Genomic DNA, 19,769 nt, shown 5'->3' on the forward strand with positions numbered 1-19,769 from the left:
AATTTATCAATGAAATTGTCAAGTGTATCTTACTTACGTACTTTGTTCTCCTTTTACTGAGATTCTACAGCAGAAATAATAAAAGCGTGTAAATAGTTCGGTCTAAATAACTAAATATCCTAAATGGATCCTTTTGGCCAAGTTGGAGAAATTTATTCTTAGATTGTTCCTGGTTCTTTGTTACCAGAGTCCGTATTGATCTATGCAGTTTCACGAATCTACCCTGCTTCTACATTCTCGTACTTTTATTTTGCAACGTAGGTAGACTACAGCTATTTATAAAACATTTGAAGATGTAAAATGCACACAAATTATCCAACGTGAAGTTATAATATAATATTTGATGACTCGAATAAACTTCTCTGGCTAGATTTCATTTCCTTAATTGTGTTAACACAATTATGAATTTCCATACAAATTCTACATTAATCTGTTTACGTTCAATTTATCATACGAATAAGTTTATGCTTATTCACAATTGAATTTAATTGAAAGTAGCTGCAGTAGAAATAAAATTGTATCGTGTAGTATAATGTTCATTTAGGAATTTGATTTCGAGTTTATAATTTCTTTCATTTGTCATGGAATGAATTAAATCGATCTCCATACGTGTAACCGCATATCCATTTTATTTCCGTTTCTATATTTTTCCCCCCATTGTAATATTTAATTTCCATTTGTATTTCTCTCGTTTTATTTCATTTACATTTCTATGAATATTTTTTCATCAAATTTTATGCGAAAGTATTAAATATCGAAGCTTCGAACTTGCACATTTATTGAACAATAGCAACATTCCCGTTACCTTCACGATAACGTTATAATTGTCGCGTTTATATTCATACAAGTATTCTCCAGCTTTCATGTTCCAAGTTAATAAAGAAAAGCGTCGACGTATTATCTTGTGAAACGAAGTTCTCAAGTGCCGACAAGAAAATAAAAGTACATAGTAAATCTGTGACATAGCTATGAGAGATTCACTATCGCTGCTGTGAATCACATTTCATACGAATATACAAAGTCGACAACGATAAACTTTAACGATGTTACTCGGATAAGGTTATCACATATTGATGTTTACATTGTTAGATATATGAAGGGGAAACAATCGTATTTTTAAATGATGGATCACTTCTCTCTAAGGTTTCAATTATTAGTAAAAGATATAATAACATTTATAACTTATCACCTTTAATTAAAAATATTATATGACGGTCACAGATAAGAGACATTAATAATTATTATCAAAAGACATAATAACATTTATAAATTGTCATCATTAATTGAAATTATTATAAGAAGAGATGAAAAATATTAGCGATATCCTGGTTTGCCTAAACAATTTCTAATTCACGAATTATTTTAAAAGAACCTCTAAATAGAGAAACTAATAAGAAAAACTAATATACATTATTTCTTTCAAAGCTGGAATAATGAAATGAAATGGTTGAGAAGGTATTTTGAGCAATATGAAAATTACTTTCATTTAAATACATGATAGTTTGAAAGAATTACGCGTGGTAAAGGTTTTCTTTGAAAAATCGACATTTCATGAAAACCAACACAGTAAAGAATGCTACCGCTAACGAGATAAGTTTGATTATTAAATAATTTCATGGAAGGTTGGAAGTTTCGTTTGTGATACATTTTTCTATCATATTTCTGTTTGTTAGTCTGCATGTGCATGCTGCCCTTATTTTTCCTACATTTTCAGTCGCATCTGTCGCGCAATTAATATTTTAACCAAGCACACAGGAAAAATATAGCCATTGTATACACGGCCCGCGAATTGTGTACGCTCATTTGGCGATTAAAATTCATGGAAGCCTCGACGTGTGTATACCGGGATGAAAAAGAGGGTAGAATCGATGATCTTTGACTTGCTTTTCCTTCTCGCAAGGTTTTCTCCTAAAATTTCATAAATACATTTATTTTTAATTGATTTCAAAATATCATTAGGAAAGTATTACGTCTCAGTTACAGATTTTCAATTATTTTATCATAGAATTAGACATTCTTGTTTTAAACGATAGCTAGTGCCTTTCTATGGTATTTCTTGGAATAGAATAGAATTAAGAGTGGTATCGAAAGGTTTCTCGATATAGCTGCTTGAAGTAGCTGCTTACCTTAAAACGCTCGTTTTAGGCCGACAGGCCAGTCTACGTGTATAAAAATACGTATAAACAGGAAATGATAAAATCGTTTTAAGAACCTCGATAAAAATCTATCTCGTGCTTTGACAGATATTTATATTCGATGTGTATCGACAGATCGATAAAATTGGAATCGACGAATCGACGTAGAAAGTACAGGGATTAGAGTCACAGATACCTTTTACAACCTGAAATTCAACGTGCTTTGTCTCCATACGCTCCCTTTTTAAATTGATAAAGGGACTACGCGCATCGTGCAGCATAAAGTCTTATCCGCGACTAGATCAGTGGATGTGCCCGCTTGAAAAATTTAATTTATCATCTCACTGTATCTTTGTCTACTAAGAGTATCGATGCTTGACATCGATGCAACACTTACTAGAAAGATTGTAAAATATATCCGTGGTAGTAAAGCCGAGCAGACGCGATCGAAACCCTGGAACATTTTCTCTTCGAAATTCTTCTATCGTTACGACTCTCCATTTTACACGTGTAACTCCTGATCCCTGCGATCTTTCTTCCCCTTCTCTTTTCTTTTCTCCCACTTGGTACGTCGTTTGCGTGTTCACTCCAGGAACAAGATTGTTCCATGCGTTTCCACTGATTCATCGCGAGACGAGAGGAAAGAAGCAACGAAGAAGCTAGCCAGCCACGGTGGCGACTTCTCAGACAACGCAGCGCAGCGCAGTCGAGAACTTGGCACGGGTTCTTTCTACGAAGGCGATTTACTCACCGAGATCAAGCGTGGATATGTTATTCGAGAGATAGTAGAGGCTCGAACGGCGATTTAAAGTGTCCTTGGTCGTTATCGCGGCGAGAAACGAGAACGAAAGCTTTAAACCTGTCTTCGCTGAGGCTGCAGTTCCTTCTCGACGAATTTTTCTCTTTGAAACACATCGGCCATCTTTTCCATCCTATTCCGTACCTTCTCTTCCTACCTGCATAAAAGCAGCGAGAAAAATGCGCGAGGCTGGATTTATTCGGACGATCGAGATTAATGGAGGATAATCCCGCGGAGATGGTTATTACATTCGGTCGTAACCGCAGCACGGAGAAGCGAAATCGAATTTTTAGTACGAACGACAAGCGTTTTACGTGGCTGCTGTACGCGCGTGGACGGCAAAACAAATAGTCTCGGCAGTTTTTAATGGGTTCTTGCCGCGGGTGGTAATCCCTGCCCTGTATTCGGCCCACGAACTCGTTCACAGCTTTCCCATCGCGACCAACGTTAATCAACGTTAATTAATTTTACATACTTAAACGTCAGTCCGTCCTTCTGTCGAAAGAAGACATCGGGACGAAGGTCTGTGTACACAGGGGAACGCTATTTTTCAATTGCTCCCTGAACGTTAATCAGAACTTTCCGGAGCACGGTACATTTCCATCTGACCTCTCTATCATAATTAAGCTTCGCTCGACATTTCTACACGTCCTTTGACGAACACAGTCTTAACTTCCCTAAAACACGATGCATTTGCGCGATTACAGGAACCAGAGTAGACTACATCGTTCTGTCAAAAAGTAGAATTCGATCGATGGAAGAAGTTACCGCGAATACGACCGACTGACGAAAGTTTAGAAAGAAAGTTCAAAATTGGAACCTGCATACGAGTATCAGCTATCTCGCACTAGATACTTTTATTGGAGCAACGACCACCTATTTTGTAACATATATTACATCCATTCGTTGTTCTTGTAAGACGGAATTCCGTTCTCTAAGATTATAATCGAATGGTAGTGAAACAGCTATTCAAACGTTCCTTTCGTCCATCGCTGTACGTCGTTTAGAAATACGTATCAGGATATTTACAACGAGCGTAAAAGTATACAGCAACCAGTTCGAAGAAAAACTTTGTGTAATGTTCACGTTTGTTTAGATGTTGTTTGTTTAAAACATTCTAACGAACGATAAACGTTGATCTTTTCTTTTGACGATCCAGATTAATTATCACGTTCCGTAGGAACCCAGCAGGTGTTTATTAGCCGGCAGTGTAATTCCAGTTTCGTAGATCGCAGTTTCTGCGTATGTATATGTATGTACTTATATTTCCTACGTAGTCATTTCGAGGCAAACATGAGTCATAGTCCAGTGGTAGAAGCGGATCATCAGACAAAGTTGTCGCAGAATAGGCTGGTGCGCATGTCAATCGGCATAATGAGATATTGAGATTTCCGTCATACGATACTATCGCGTATACATTATAAAACATTACCTTTCAGAATGGAAATATTCCTGCGTTATCGGCTATCGTACGACAGCCTTTACGTCGATCGTTCGATGTACACTGTGAACAGAATGGACAAAAATGTACGAAAATGTATGAAAAAGGTAATAATCGTATAAACGGACGATGCTAAATAAAGTAACATAAACATTATTAGAATATTCTAATAAATGAACCACTACGATTGATCAAACTGATTATATCAATTCTCTGTATCTTTTGTATCAAAGTACACTATCGTTATCTGATTTATCAAATATCAACCAATCGATCAAATTGGTCGCTACCGTGTGACTCAACATGTGACGTGAGTAAGTGTTCTAATACGCATGGTCAATAACATATTTCTGTTTATTCTGCCACTTTGTTTCAATTCGATATAAGAAACAAACAGTATACAGAAGATAAGAGCAGGATGTTAGTACTTTGAGTGACGTGAGTGCGCGTCGATTTGCGCAATTTCTTCGGCTCTTTTTTCGCCCATCCGAATATCCTTCTGAGTAGGTACGTCACGATCCTAAATTATCGCGTTCTCGTGTTCGCTCCTTATGTGTCACGATCATCGGAATTCTATGGTTGTTCTTCCGAAAGATGAGTAATCGCTACGGATACTGTTCCCGTGGGAGGAATAGCAAATTTCGCGTTAGAAAGCTCGCGTCCTTGCGAATAGCTACCATTTACATCGGTTTAGCCTAAACGAGCGCAAAAGATGACTTTTCACGCGGATACTTCCAAGATATTCGGCTTACGTACTTTCCTATACTTTACACTCAACACAGTTGAAACGTTTGAGGAGTGAATCGTACGAATTAGCTGAAAAGTCGATTTAACGTTCGACTTCCTATAGAATTCATAGCTTAAGTGGAATATGATTTTACTGGTAAGAGAGTGGAAGTGAATAATTCGTGGGTTACTACAAGCCACTGGAAAAGAATAGGCGGCGAACAAAATGCACTTAAAATGGAAAAGAGGTTAGGAGAACGATGGAAGCGCGCGGAGAAAAATTAATGCTTCGTGTTGCTCCATAAATCTTGCAACAGCGATCCGTTCGTAAGCGTTCGCTTTGTAAACTCGTTATGCATTCTTCCGTCGACTGTTACAAAAGGCGGGTTGCATCTCGGAGCAATCGATATGTTTACTGGGTTGCTTCAGTTCGATTCGTTGCTTTTCATTTTCAATGGATTGCCATCGAAACATTAAAAGCTCGGCTGGCGATATTTAAGCGATCTGCCTTGTGCAATGCTTCTTTCCCGTCATTAATTGTCTTTCCTCTTTGTTTTTGTTTCAGGTAAGAAGAAACGATAATTAAGAAGAAGTTTAATCTCGCTACGATCACGTTTCGCACGAGTAAGCGATTCTACAATCGATCTCTTTTTATATTATCGGTGCAGCCTTGCTTTTTTCTTTTCTTTTCTTTTTTTTTTTTTTTGCTAGCTTTCCCAAGCATCCTTTCATTAGCAGCTTTTAGAAAGTCGCGGTAACGGAGATGTAGGTTGCACAGGGCTTTAAAGCGCCAGATTTATTTTGTTTCTCATCGGTTTCTGGATGAGAAGTTTCAGCCCTTGGTTGGCTGGCACAGAAACCACGAGACGAGAATAAAACTAACGAGACCGTAGTGTCGAAGGGGAAACTCTGGCGTTGTAGTGCGGGGCAGACACACCCTTGATACATATAGCACGCTCTATAAAGCTTGTAACCCTTATTACACGCGAATAATCTGATCTCTTACTCAGAGACAGCCGCGAGAAGATCCCGTAAAATACGATGACACATATTTTCCAAGAACCCGATCGAATTGCAGCTCTTCGCGCGACCTATTACAGCGTGTAGGTCTGCTTTTAACCAAGTCGTTTAAGATTCTCGCACGAGTTTGCGACATTGAAGATTCGAGCGAAGTGCGGCCGAAGTGGACGCGTAACAATATTTTTCTTTTAATCAAAGAAATCTGGCGGAGTTCCAGTCGAATTTCGACGCAGTCGTGGCACGTTTCCCTCGTAACTAGCGACCCGCGATTGCCGAGAAGAATAGTGCAAGCAATAAAAACATGGCTCGTATTTATATAAGCGAGAGATAAACTATATATGTATACATCGCGCAGTACTGTTCAAAAATATTCAGAGTTTCCTTTTTTCAAAAGATCTATCTTCAATAAAATAATTCATATAAAATCTAATATCATCTGAAACGCTAGAAGTATATCAACGTGATCTGCTAACTCTACAACGAGGAGTGTCAATACTGTTTCTACTTATCTCATTAATTAATTTGTACGCTTTGAACGAATTGAAACGCTGCTGCTAAAAATTCATCGATAACTCCGAATAGAATAGTTTTGAATGGTAGTTGCATACGTGGAAATTCTTTCGCCTATTTTTACCAATTGTTCTCAGCAGTATAACCAAACTTTGTCATTTCTCCCGGTACTCTGCGCTCTGTGTTGGGATTTATTGCTTTTCTTAAAAGTGCTTAAGTGGCCGAAATTACACGATACGGTAGATTCGTCGCTATACGCCGACATGATCGATCTTCCGCTCGTTCCTCGTTGAAGTTCCTTGCCTCCTCCAGGCACCTCAGCATCCTTCAACTCGCTGGAGAAACCGGTTTGCTCCTTCGTGCACCAATCTCGTCTCGATCGAAGACTGAACCGCCGCCATCCTCACGAAATCCTTCCAACAGAACTTATTTTTCACGGTGAGCGCGTCCACGAACTGGCCCGTCAGCCCCAGAATTTGTATTTCCATGGTCGAAGATGCATCGGGGAGCTGTGAGCTTAGGGGAGAGATGAATATTCATGTTTTCGAGATACACGTTCGCATTGTGCCGCGGAATTTACGGAAGCAGCGATCGGGTCGTTAATCCTCCAGCTTTAAAGATAACTCGAGGATAAATATCTATTCTTTTTGTAATCGTTCGATCGGATGATTTGTAGCTTCAATTTATGCGATCTCGCGTGCATCTTGTTAGAGTTCTGTCTTATTCTACTTTGATAGAATCATTGTAATTGGTGGCGCGAGATTCAGAATTGTTTATAGAGACAGTCTCTCGTTCGTGTAATCTATGTGACGGTTCGATCTAAGTTTATACTATTCGATTAGTATTCTAATTGATATAAGTTAATTAAAAAAAGCTTTTCGTTCTATTAACTTTTTTTTAACCAGAGAAGACGAGTTCATTCGCCTCTATGATTCAAGTTTCTCGAATATAACAACAGAATTACGTTGAAATTATTCGTGGATCTTCCATTTTATAATTCGCATCAGTTCCATTAAAAATCATGTTTGTTCTCTTGATTGCGGTTTCGTTTTATTTAATTTGATAGAATCGTGGTAATCGATAGCGCGAATTTCAGAATCGTTTATAGGGTCAATTTTCTTTTTCTGCCATCAATGTGACAAGTCAATTTCGATCAGGCGTCGTGGTCGGTGTGGGTTAACGAATTGCACCCTCCGTTCTATTGATCAACTTTTTATCGCGAACCCTCCGCCTTCTGAAAGCTTCTCGTTTTCTTAAAGAAATAAAGCAACACCGTCAGCCGAATTCATTTCGCTCTCCTCGCTTTCTATCTTGACAGATTCGAATTTATCTTCCACCGTTGTTCGCGACGCGATAAAAAAAAAGTTCGCTTAAACACCGGGGTGGTTTTTATTCCACCTGCGAGACTGTCGCGAGCCATCTTTACACTGTCAACCAAACTTACTGAAAAGTTTCGATTGCACAAGTTAACGTTGCAGAATTGTCTGCTCTTACAGGCGACTGAGTATTATCTTTTCGTTGTCCGGCAATGAGATTACGAGGGCGGAGAAGCTTTTAATTTTAGTTTGGAGGCGCGAGATATCGCAGTATTTCGCCCGGTAAGTCGTCAAATATTACCGGGCGTTCATAAAGATTTAGAAACGAGAAATTCAGCGGCGACAGTGCTACAAAGTTCATTCGCGAGCCGAGTATTTGAAATTTAAATCATCCCTCGTAAAAGTTGCATACTTTTGCGCGAATATTTACATATACAGCGTTGATCGTGCCAGGAACATTCTATTTTCTTAACTCACGTGTACTATGTTTTAATTATTTCGAAGTTTATATCATTACGGAATGCAAAAGTCCTGGATTATTCTAATTTGGTGATTTTATGATAAGAACTAGTTGTTTACCTTCTATGATTTCTTCTGATTCGTAAATTTTAAACAAAGAATGATTTTAGTTAAATCTTGAGAAACGTCGATACCTGTTTATATACTCGCCATATAATAGAAGCTTTTTTCTCTGTTCGATGAAAGAAAATCATAGAAATGTTAGCCGATCCGTGAAGCATGAATCAGTTTCGATCTTTTTTTTCATTTCATTTAATAAAAGCAAAATTAAAGATTACGATGGATGCAATATTCCGGTTGACTTTGTACGTTTATCCGCGTCTTATCAATCGTCCGACGATAAACGAAAGGGTGGGTTTCGATATCTACAGAGAGTCAACTTAAGCTCCCCCGGTTCGATTTATTCGTCCAAAGACCCGACAGATTTCGTAGGTGCCGAATCCTAATTTACTTTTTCCATGTCGGTGCCACGACCTTCTGATCGTGGTACATTGCCCTCGTCTTCTAGTTCTCCACTCCTGTTTCCCTGCTCCATTCGAAGTTCATTCTCGCGTATAAAAACAGGGAGGGAAAGAACTTCTTCGCTTTCGAAACTTCTAATCTTTTATTCCATGCAATATTCATTTTCCTTTATTTCGTTTAGATTCATAATTCAGATACGTTATTCAGTCGTTAAGCTTTCGTATAGCAAACGGTTATTAAATACTTGATTTTAATTCAGCCTCTCGACGTTTTTATTTTCATTGAAAGTTGCGAGAGAAACCGATTGAATCTTCTTAGTTTGGCTATACGTAGGCACGCGACTAATTCATTCGTTTAAAATATCTTTGTAATATTTCATAGAAGGAGCTCGTCTTTTTCAAATTCAATAAGGAAATCGAACAACTCGGAAATATAAAAATCTCGTAATTTTTGGCGAACAAAAAATTGACTAATAATATTCGTAAAAAAAGATATTCGACCATTTATTCAAAATTTGTTTTTACAAACCAAAAGATGACTTTAGGATATGGTACAGAGAATTATATTATTTGTTTCCTACACATCACACACGTACGTACCATATAAAGTATAATATTAGTATATCAGTGGGTATCTATCGACGGAAGCAAGAAATATCTTTGGTTTATACTGCACGTCTTCCCCTAATTCACTTCTTGAAACTCAATCTCCTCAAATGGTTAAGTTTCCAATGATAGTTGGAAGGGAGACCGAGCTAAACACTCGAAACAATCCCGAGGTTCTGGAATCAGTAACAATCGCGAAATCCCGATTTATCTCTGTCCCGCCACCGCTGCGACCTTCGTAATGGAGTGCATCGGCCTCCCTCGCTTCATGAACCCCTCGAAAACTTGTCCGTCTTACGGTAACACGAGAGAACCTTACTTTCACTCCGTAATTTCCATCTCTTGTCCTATGAAAAAAAGTAGCAAGGGGTGGCAAAGCGTTTCTCTGCTTCTTAATTGCTATTAAGCGCTTAACATTCGCTGTTGCGTGTCCTTCCCGCTAGAAACGGCAAGAATGGTCGGGTTATAAACGAAACGAATAAAAGAAAATCGGTCGGTCCAGAGCCAGGAACAAGCCGAAATTCCAATTTATCTTCTTTGTGCCTGGCGACCTTCAGATCAGGGTACATCGGCCCCTGACGCCCCCTGACTCCTCACTTCGTGTTCGTCATATTCCTAAACTCCCTTCCACCGCTTTCCAACTAAGGACAACTGATAGGGAAAGAGAGAGGGAGTGAGAGAGAAAGCGCGAGAGTCAGACAGGGGGTGAGTTTTTGCCAGGCGAAGTAATTCCACCAGCAGACACCCCCTCCAGTTTGTCGGGCGCGTGGCGATACACGCAGCCCCTCTCCGCGTGGTTTTCAATCCCTGGTGGAGGGGGTTGTTCGTGCAATACCAGGGGGTTGCGACGATACTGCGGGGAGCGAGAGAGAACCACTGGCTGGCTGGCTAGCTGGATGGTTCGCCGGCTGGTTGGCTGGCTGGCTGGTAAGGGTTGGTTGGTTGCGTCGTGGCGTCGCCGTTGTCGTTCCTATGTGAATTCGTTGCTCGTAAGGGAGCCTTCAGTCGACGCGCGACTGCTCCGCAAGACACGTATACGCGCACCCCGTCATTCAGTACGCAACACCCCCGCCGTGAAGTGCTCCGATCGCCTTTTTTGTCGGGGGGTGTACGCAGCAGTGCGTGAGCAGCGGATGGATTCGTCCTAAGAGGTAATTCCGATTTGTAGGTTCTTTTTTATTTTTCGTTTTAGTTTCCCTTTCGTTTTGTATAATTTGAGGTTGTTTGGTAAAAACGAAGATGCGGCGATTTTCGAGATAAGTGGATGGATAGAACAGATTTTGTACAGGTAAAAATCGATTGTGAAACGTGTTAGTCGACATTTAGGAAATGTTTGCGTCACAATGGAAGAACGTATACTTTTTCTTATTCCGGGCTCACCCTCGTCCTATCATGCGATGATTCTCGTTAGCCTGCCAGCTAAATCTGGAAAGCACATAAAGATAGCAGTAACATTATGGGTGTACTGAGTCACCGTGCGCTGTTTCATAGCGACAAATTCAACATATTTACCTGGTATTTTTTTATTCTCAGGCATAACGCGGAACATTACGTGATATCGATCGCAGACGGGAACGCTTCTCGTACCTCGCATCATTTGCTTTAATTACGATCGATAATCCAGCCGCGCGAACTTTCGTCCACTGCGGACTATTTATAGATTCGTGGATCGCGAAACTCCGTGGAAAAGTAGCAGTTTCTACGAAATTCTACGATTTATCGATTTCTCGTTCCACCCTCGAGTACTTTTCGCACGAAGGAAAATAAATTGTTCCACGTATTTGTACCTGGTTGGTATCCGACGTAAGCGCAAACAAAAGGCAACAGCCGTTAATCGGTGAACGCGCGATGTTCGCGAATAAAAATCATCGTCTGGCGTACGAGTTCGTTAAGAAACGGTGATATCGAGTTTATTTATAGATTCATAGCGAGTCATTGCGAGAGAAGTAGGTAGCACTCCCAGAGCGAGGATCAACGGGCCGGCACGAAACCCACCGGTGAACCGTTTCGTGTCCCGTAAGAGACGAGGAACAAGGCGGCCAGCTACCTGACGACGATACCAATTTCCAACTTGTTGACGAGCGTCGCGTGACGCGCCGGTTTTTCTCGCAGTCACAGTGATATTCGTCCCGGTGCACGAGTCAGACAGTTCGTTCGACCGAGCTGCAATCTGGTTGCATCGAAGCGCCATTGTGGATCAAAGAACCGGTCACGAGACAGACGCCTCTTGCTACTGAGAAAAATAAGGATCCCGATGACACCTGTTTGTTTCTTCAGCGGTTTCCCTTTTTAGAGATGTTATGCTTTTACTCGTACGACTAGTTAGTACCACGTCAAACGTACAGAGTCACGTTGAATTCTCCTTTAATCGTGGCTATCGAGTCAGTGTTCTCCCTGTTTTATCAAAGTTTTAACGAAGGCGAGATTCGATTAGATTCATAACGTTCGAGCGATACCGATTCGATAAGACGTAAGTTTATTCGCACGACTATTTTATACACCACGAGTAGTTCGGTGTTCTTCCAATTTTATCTAATTTAAATCGTAAGCTACGACTCCCGTATTATCGAAAATCAATTTTATTGAAAGTTTGACGAGGATAACATTTCACCAAACTCGTAATGTTCGAGTGATATGTTTTTGACAAAACGCACGTTTGCTCTTGTATATGCAGTCGATTTTCTTCAAATTCTGTCGAAGCTTCAACAAGGACGAGATTCGATCAGATTCGTAAGGTTGGAACGACGTTCGATAAAATATAAGAATTTGTATGTGACGTTGCATCGAGCTTAGGAAGTTCCGATAAAGTGGCTTACTACGATCCGTTTTTCATCTCGCCGCCTTCTACGGGGGCTCTTCCCATCGGACAAGATTTACGGTGTCTCTCTATACTCTATGGGGAAGAAGTTTGGATAATACTCGTAAAACGCTGGCGTACACGACGATTCTCCTAGGGGTTGGAAGAAACATATAGCCGCGCGGAAACAAAAGAAAAATCGCCGGAAGATAAGAAATGGTTGGAGACTGAAAATTGTTTGCCTCTCTTTGGACCTTTCAGCGTAACTGCAGCTTCCGGGGAATTAGCGTGTGTCTCGTTTTGCAAAAATTCTGCGTCTGGAAAGGCAACGAGAGCCTCTCGAGCGCGGCGTACCGTTTTATCCTCGTCTCTTGGGGGTGAGAGAGATATTTCAGTCTGTCCCGGTGGTTTTCAAGGAGCGTCGCGAAGAAATTCGAGTTCAACGTTGCAGGATTTATAGAGGAAATCTGGAAGTCAGTTCGTTAACGAACGAAACACAATGTGCGTCGCGTTTAGAATATTTACGCGCGTTTAATACACTATGAGTTATTTTACCGGATCGTCAAGCGTCTGGCAATAAAACCGTCGCGCGTCGAGGTACCGTGACTGATTATAATTTAACGACGGGCCATCTAATGTCAATATACTTATTTACTAAGAGTATAACGACTAAATCTGTTCTGAAAGACAGAAACGAGAAACTGTTCGTTCATGTAGACCGAATATCCTTCTATGCACGTGTTACCTGTCTCTAAAGGTGAAACAAATTTCTGCTGAGCAAATATAGTCACTGAAAAATATTTGCACATGTTTCTTAAGCGTGAAATGTTATAGCAAAGACAACTTTGGTATTAAATTTTGTATTCTTTGAACCGAGACACATATTTATTATTAAGAAACAGAGATCTGTAACAGTTTCGTGAACTAAACGTTTACACAGCGAAGTTTCGTTCATTTCAAGGAAATTTTAGTTACCTCCGGTTAAATGAACATCCAGTGCTTATTTGAATAATATAAACTCCTATTACATAAATGAAAAATCACAGATAATGGAGAGAATTAATAGAATCCTATTATATGAACTCCAATTATGTAAATTATTTCTTCGTCTGCGAATTCATATAAACGAGATTTAATTTCCATTAATACGCAAGATTCGATAGGTGTACGTAGATTTTTCTGGCCAACTGTACATCGACTTTTTATTTTTCTTAATATCGTTAAATTAATTCCTCTCGTATCGGTTCTATCTACTCATAGTGGATATATGTTTCTCATAATCACTATGTTAATGAAATTTATAGAAGATGAGTGGTTACAACACGAGCATAAATATATGTAGATAAATGTTTAAATTACGTTCAAATAATTTATTAATTCTTTTTCCTTCCTTCGTTTAATTCCTCATTTATAAAATACAAACAGCTATCCGTGAGATATTCTATTCTAAGCTCAATTATCAACGGAGGAAATTGATCGAAGTGGTACTAAATTATCCGTAGACGTTAGAGCAGCACGTTCGCGAAGCAATTTTCTCCTGTGATTCATAATGTCGTCCGTATCGGCCGATTCATGTAGAGCGTGTGGGTGTTATCTGATTTTTCTGTAAGACGTGTGCCCGTAAGACCACCCTGGATCGGTATTTTTCGTGCGTGGAACTTTCTTGGCCATTAGTATCACGCGAGCCACTAACCTCGTGACTGTAGCAATCGAGCTGCAATTGCCTGGAAATCGACTCGTTGCTGGTTCTTCAAAATTTCTCTCCTACGTCGCGCCGTTTCGTATCCTTCCGCGCCGTTACAACGCAACACGAGTCGATCGCGTTCACGTAATATTTCAAGAAAAATATACAACCTTACGTCTGAAGCTTTAACCCTTTACGGTTTTCTATACACGACGCTGAATTCGACATTTTCTTTCGGTCCTTCTGCCTTTAAGAAGAACAAGAGAATAGCCATCGCGAGTTATCGTTCGATAAATCGGCAAAGGGTGGATCGAGCAGTTTAAATCGCTAGAAATGAACACATGGTAAGTAGGAATTATCGGTTTTCTACGGAAAGAAAGCAGTTTTTATAGAGTTATCGGCTAGGAAGGAAAATATTTGCAGGCTCGGACTGCTACGTTCATAAATGTTGCTGCCGCTCACAAAGCAACGTCTGGTGCGATGCACTGTGATCGATCGCGGACGTATATGCACGCTCGTATTTTTAGATTCTGGACTGACAGGTGAGAGATGCTGCAGACGAGTCTCTTTCCCCGATATTCCGAATTCCGTGAATGCGTCAGATGCCTGACAGCCAGCAGGTTACCGAAACAACCTGACCCGATACATTAGGTATTTCTGGAGACTATCGGAGCGTCCGATTTTCCCATCAATTCTCGTTGGATTATCGGGGATATAGTTAACTGGAGAAATATTTCAACTGTAAAAACTGTCGATCAAAGTTTATTCAGATTTTGATCAACCTATTGCTATTGGTTCGCGCGACGTTCGACATTAATTCGGAATTCACTTTGAAAAATTAGTTGCCAATCTGCATGAAGCAAGCTACTGAGTGTTTAAAAATGAAGCGTTCGCTCGTAGATTGTTTACAGAAACGAGATGGGCAAGATGATGCACTGTTTGCACGCTGAGATCAAAGCCTCTCTAAAAATATTGCTCGCCTATTTGGTCTCATGACTTTACGTACGTTTCGCATAACGCGAAGACCTGACGAGCTATCTTAAAAATAACCGACTGCTTTTGCATTTTTTCCGGGTCTGCAGATGTTCTTTCGATCTTGCAGTATCTTTCGTCCTCGATATGAACGAAGATGCAGCGTGGTAAGAAACTTGCAAATTGGATATCAAGTATAACGGTCCTTCGTAACACACGAATTAGGTAAAGTAATTGCGATAAAGGGGCGATATTAGTAAAATGTGATAAAGCTCGTATAACGCGTTAAATAAGTTTGCAATTTCTTTTCCCTTTTTTTCGGGAACGCGATGCCTATCATACGATTCTATATGCTCGCAGCGTTTATTCACGCATTTATGAGCACTAAATATGCAAAAATATACAGAACGCACGCAAGAATACACAAAATATCCAAAGTAAAGCACTCGTTATAATTTGTAAAGAACGAAGCAAATCTTTATTTAATTGTAATCTTAAAAACGTTAATTTGCAGAAGCATCCGCGCTAATGATTAAACGCCTACTAATAACTGTAATGTATAAAACATGTACACATTTATCTTTCATATCTGAATTGGTATAACCAGCACAATATTAAACTGTGATTCGTGTAACACGGTTTTTTATATTATGGAACGTACCTCGCGCTGTATCGATCATTATAAAACCATGGTAGACTCGAAACGATTTTTATACAAGGTATTGTATGTAACGGAATTTTTAATTTGAAAAAAGCCTCAAGCAACTGCGTCAATTACCTGCCCTATCGACTACGAGACATTTTCCCAGGTTCCTTCTAGTTGCAACTATTTCCGTGGTCAGTGTCCACCTCCATTAGGAGAGGGAAATAATCTATCATTTGGTGAACTTCCGGTCGGCACTACTTTCTTCTGCTGCTCTTTATCGCGATGAAATTGCGTCTTAGAAAAATTTCCACATTCAGGAAGCAATCTTGCCGTAATTTTACGGATGACTCTAGAGAGAATTTCTGGTCGCAAGGAAGGAAGAATCTTACAATCAGTGATAAGAAAGCGTATGAATATTAAAAAGAGAAATTTGAAGAATAAGAAAGAGAACTTGTCGTATTTCTCTCTCGTATTTTTACTGTAACTTTCTGAAAGCTTTAAATGATCTATATTTATATAACATATTTTACTTGATCGTAGGATCCATAGAATACGGTGGCAAAATTTTCCCGTTAAATCCAACCATATTCCATATTGCGGTTGCTATATCATCTGACAGAATTCCACTTCCTCGCTCGAGAGTTTTAATTTCCTTGGTTTTCGAGGTACGATCGCCGTTCGAGGACGATTTAAATGCGGCTTGGCGAACAAATCGTTTGATAACAGGAACGCGTCCGTCGTCGCAGAAAATGTTTTCAACACTCGGTGCGCGGATGCGACCGCATTGTAGAACGTGTCCGGCTCTGCGGACCGCCGATAGGATTCATGAAAACTAGCCTATAGAAATCCTCCGCAGACTTGCACTGTTCGCGTTGATACGAGCGCGCAGAGGAAACGTATTGTTTGCGGGAGACAGATTCATTTAGACTTGTCGCTCGTCTCGAAACTGCATCGATTAAGGGCCGTCCAGACGAACGCTAAATCCACCGTATAATCCGCGCGTCGACCCGTTTCCCCTTCGTTTACCGCGATATTCCAGCCACATCGTTATCCGGCCGTTTGTTCTTCGCTTTATAAAAAGTCGCGAGCGAACTGTCCGGTATCTCGTTCTTTTACCATGGCGAATCAATTTGTCTGGTTCGCAACATGGCAATTTGAAATCCACCAAAAGCTTTCGCTCATCTACGAACAGTGATTTTTAACTTTTTATTAACTTGGCGTTTCCGCTGCAAATGTGTACGAAAATAACGCGTCTGTTGCGTAGATAGATCAAGGTATAGTTATAGCATAACAGCGGGAATAAAATAAAACGTGCGAGTTATATTTTGTATATTTAAATTACGTGTAGGGTGAATCAGTGAAAACTACCACCTGAAATAACTCGTCATTTATTCACCTTATCGAAAAATATTTGCAGTGAAATTTATTGTATTTGGGAAGTCAGACGAGTACGTCTTAATTTTCCAATATCTTTTTTTTTTTTTTTAAGATGTAGAGGTGGTTTTGTGTTTTTTAAACGGTTTTGTGAATTTATTATAACATTGGTCTATTCAGCTGGACATTCTCTACAAAAAATATGTATCAACTTGTATATAACGAAGAACCATTAGGTTCGTAGGAGATATTTTAACTAGAACTTGTCAAACTTAACGTATGAAAGATAAAGATAACGTAAACGTAAGAATATCTTACTGTTCTCTGTAAAATGTAAAGTAACGTAAAAATGTACTCATCTGATCAGGCTCCTTAAGCACAGTAAATTTCACTTGAAACAATTTCTGACAAAGTTAATAAACGAATTATTTCAGGTGCTTCGGTACTTTTATTCATTCGCCCTATATACCGATAAACAAGAAAAATAACACAAGCATTTAACAAACCTTATAAAATTATAGAAATTTTAATGAACAATGAACGATTAAAAATAACGTCAAGTATTTTTATCTTCCTTCGTGAAAACGAGAGAATTCTGTTTAGTAGAGGGTCTAAGACATTGGCTCAGTATTTTATATCAAGCCTATAGGAATTATTGTTTCTGTCGAACATCTGGTAACAGTTTAACATCGTAAATTGGTTTAGCAATCGATCGGTTGAAACGAATCAAACGATGATTCTAATAATACAAATTGCCGAGCACAAGTTGGCACAGAGCTCAGACACGAGGCACCGAAATCGTCACGCGATGGGATTTGCCCCGTAACTCGTCGAACGATCTTTAGACATCACTAAATAGGAAAAGAAGATTTGTCTTGGCGTGGGATGCACGTGATGCACGTTCCTCGAAAACGCGACGATGAATATCGATTCGCCAACCACTTATGCCACCGTGCGCAAACATTTGAACAATTTCTAGTTATTGCACGTATTCTTCAACTTAGTGGAAGCTATTAGAACAAGACAAAATTAATACTGTTTCACATTTAAAGAGATCTAGAGAATTCGCTATTATATTAGGCTGTCCAAAACGTGTCTTTCTTTTACAGACACGTCTTTTACAACGATGCATCTTTATACAAACATGAAACCTAATCCGTCGAAAGTTGTGTTCGCTATTTTGATAGAACAATACGTAATTCGATGAAATAATATAAAACGAAAAATATTGTGCATCCATTATTTCCGTATAAAACGAAAGGAACTTTTCGGACGACCTAATATTAACGAAATTTTGTAATTCACGAGTTCGAAATTGTCAGTATTGATCAATACTCTTACATAGCATTGATAATATAATACAAAACGCAATAACTTGAGATTTACCAACTTTTTAATATCGTTAAAAAAGTTGTTGGCATTTCATTATGCGATACGAGTCAAATGTCCCGAATACTCGTACACTTGTTTCGCAAACGAAGCGTATCCTACGACAAAACTTGGAACAAAGGACCGTTGATTCGTTCCCGTGTCGCGCAATTAAAATGGAATTCTCGAAAAATCAATTATTTTAAAGTGCCTTTGTTTTTGGCGGCCGAACCACGTATTGTTATCATCGACGATAAATCATTAGGAGAACATCGATTCAGTCAGGGGATTAACGAAACCGACGTGATTCGCTGGCCGTGGCGGCTCTCGTTAATCTCGGACGTTCCATTAGGCCGTGTTCACAGTGGCATGTTTGAAAGCACAATGTGCCTGGTCTGTGTCATGTAATCCGACCGCATAAAGACTGGAACCGTGTAACGGCAGGGAATTCTCCCTCGCCATTCGCAATCATACTCGCTAAACGACATTGTGCATTGTTTTTACCGATGGCCACGTTAATATCGAGCTCGATGCATTGCTTCGCTCATCGAATTTATGCCAGTATTATCCCCATTCTATTTATTAAAACGCGGGTCTCTTTAAATCTGTGTTTAAAGTCCAGCATGGCCATTCTTCCGATCAGAATCACCTTTTGTTCCGAACCGGTTTCATTTTTCCCTATGGCGAAACTTATGAAACCTTTATGCATTGGAATGTTGATACTTGGTACACGTAAGGTACGTAGAATCGTTTTAGGGAAGCAGAACATTTTGACCGCCCGTAAAACGGTCGCGTGGCCGTTTCCGTTAGTCGTTCGAGTTAATCGAATTTGACGAGGGAATCAAGCGTAATACCCGAGGCCCGCGTGTGTTGCTGAGAAGCTAGAAAATTGTCTATTTGAACGCGATTTTCCGAGCCACTTTGACAGGAGATTGCGCGAAATTCGATATACGCGAAGTCGGGAAAAACTCGATCAAACGAAGCGCTTCTGATCCATCCGAGATTCATTAACTACCTCGATCCAGAGAAATTGCATCGCTTGCAGCTTCCTAGCCCGTAAAATCTACAATTTACAAACACTAGCTACACATACTCTGTGTAGATCGTTTAATGCGTACTTGGGATGCAAGTCAGTTGGTGGAATCGCGCGTTGTCAAATCGAGACCATCGTGTGTCATGTGTCCGGTACATGAACGCGCACCACATGTTCATCGACATAGCACAGGAAATGCAGCGGAGTGACGATAAATTTATATTATTCAGTTTGAATTATGTCATCTGAATAACTTTGATAACGATTACAGTGGTTAGCAGCACGGTTTTTGCCAGAATTCGACTATGGATGTTTATGGAATTCCATATTTCTACGAAAATATTGGCTCTTAAATCAATTAC

The 19,769-nt window shown here is 39.7% G+C and overlaps 1 protein-coding gene across 3 annotated transcripts in view; it reads left to right on the plus strand.

The window, feature by feature from the left end:
* LOC100652052 (serine/threonine-protein kinase 25) overlaps window positions 1-19,769 on the plus strand; it is a 114,140-nt gene that overhangs the window by 18,982 nt on the left and 75,389 nt on the right. The window contains exon 1 of one of the 3 annotated variants that reach the window (XM_048411262.1): window positions 10,516-10,684. The exons of the other annotated variants lie outside the window; for them this stretch is intronic. The gene's annotated coding sequence lies outside the window, so the exon portion shown is untranslated. Of the gene's footprint in view, window positions 1-10,515; window positions 10,685-19,769 lie in introns of those variants that run through there. 3 annotated transcript variants of the gene reach the window in all.

Source organism: Bombus terrestris, chromosome 13 (assembly GCF_910591885.1).
Source record: "Bombus terrestris chromosome 13, iyBomTerr1.2, whole genome shotgun sequence".
Classification (NCBI taxonomy): Eukaryota; Metazoa; Arthropoda; class Insecta; order Hymenoptera; family Apidae; genus Bombus; species Bombus terrestris.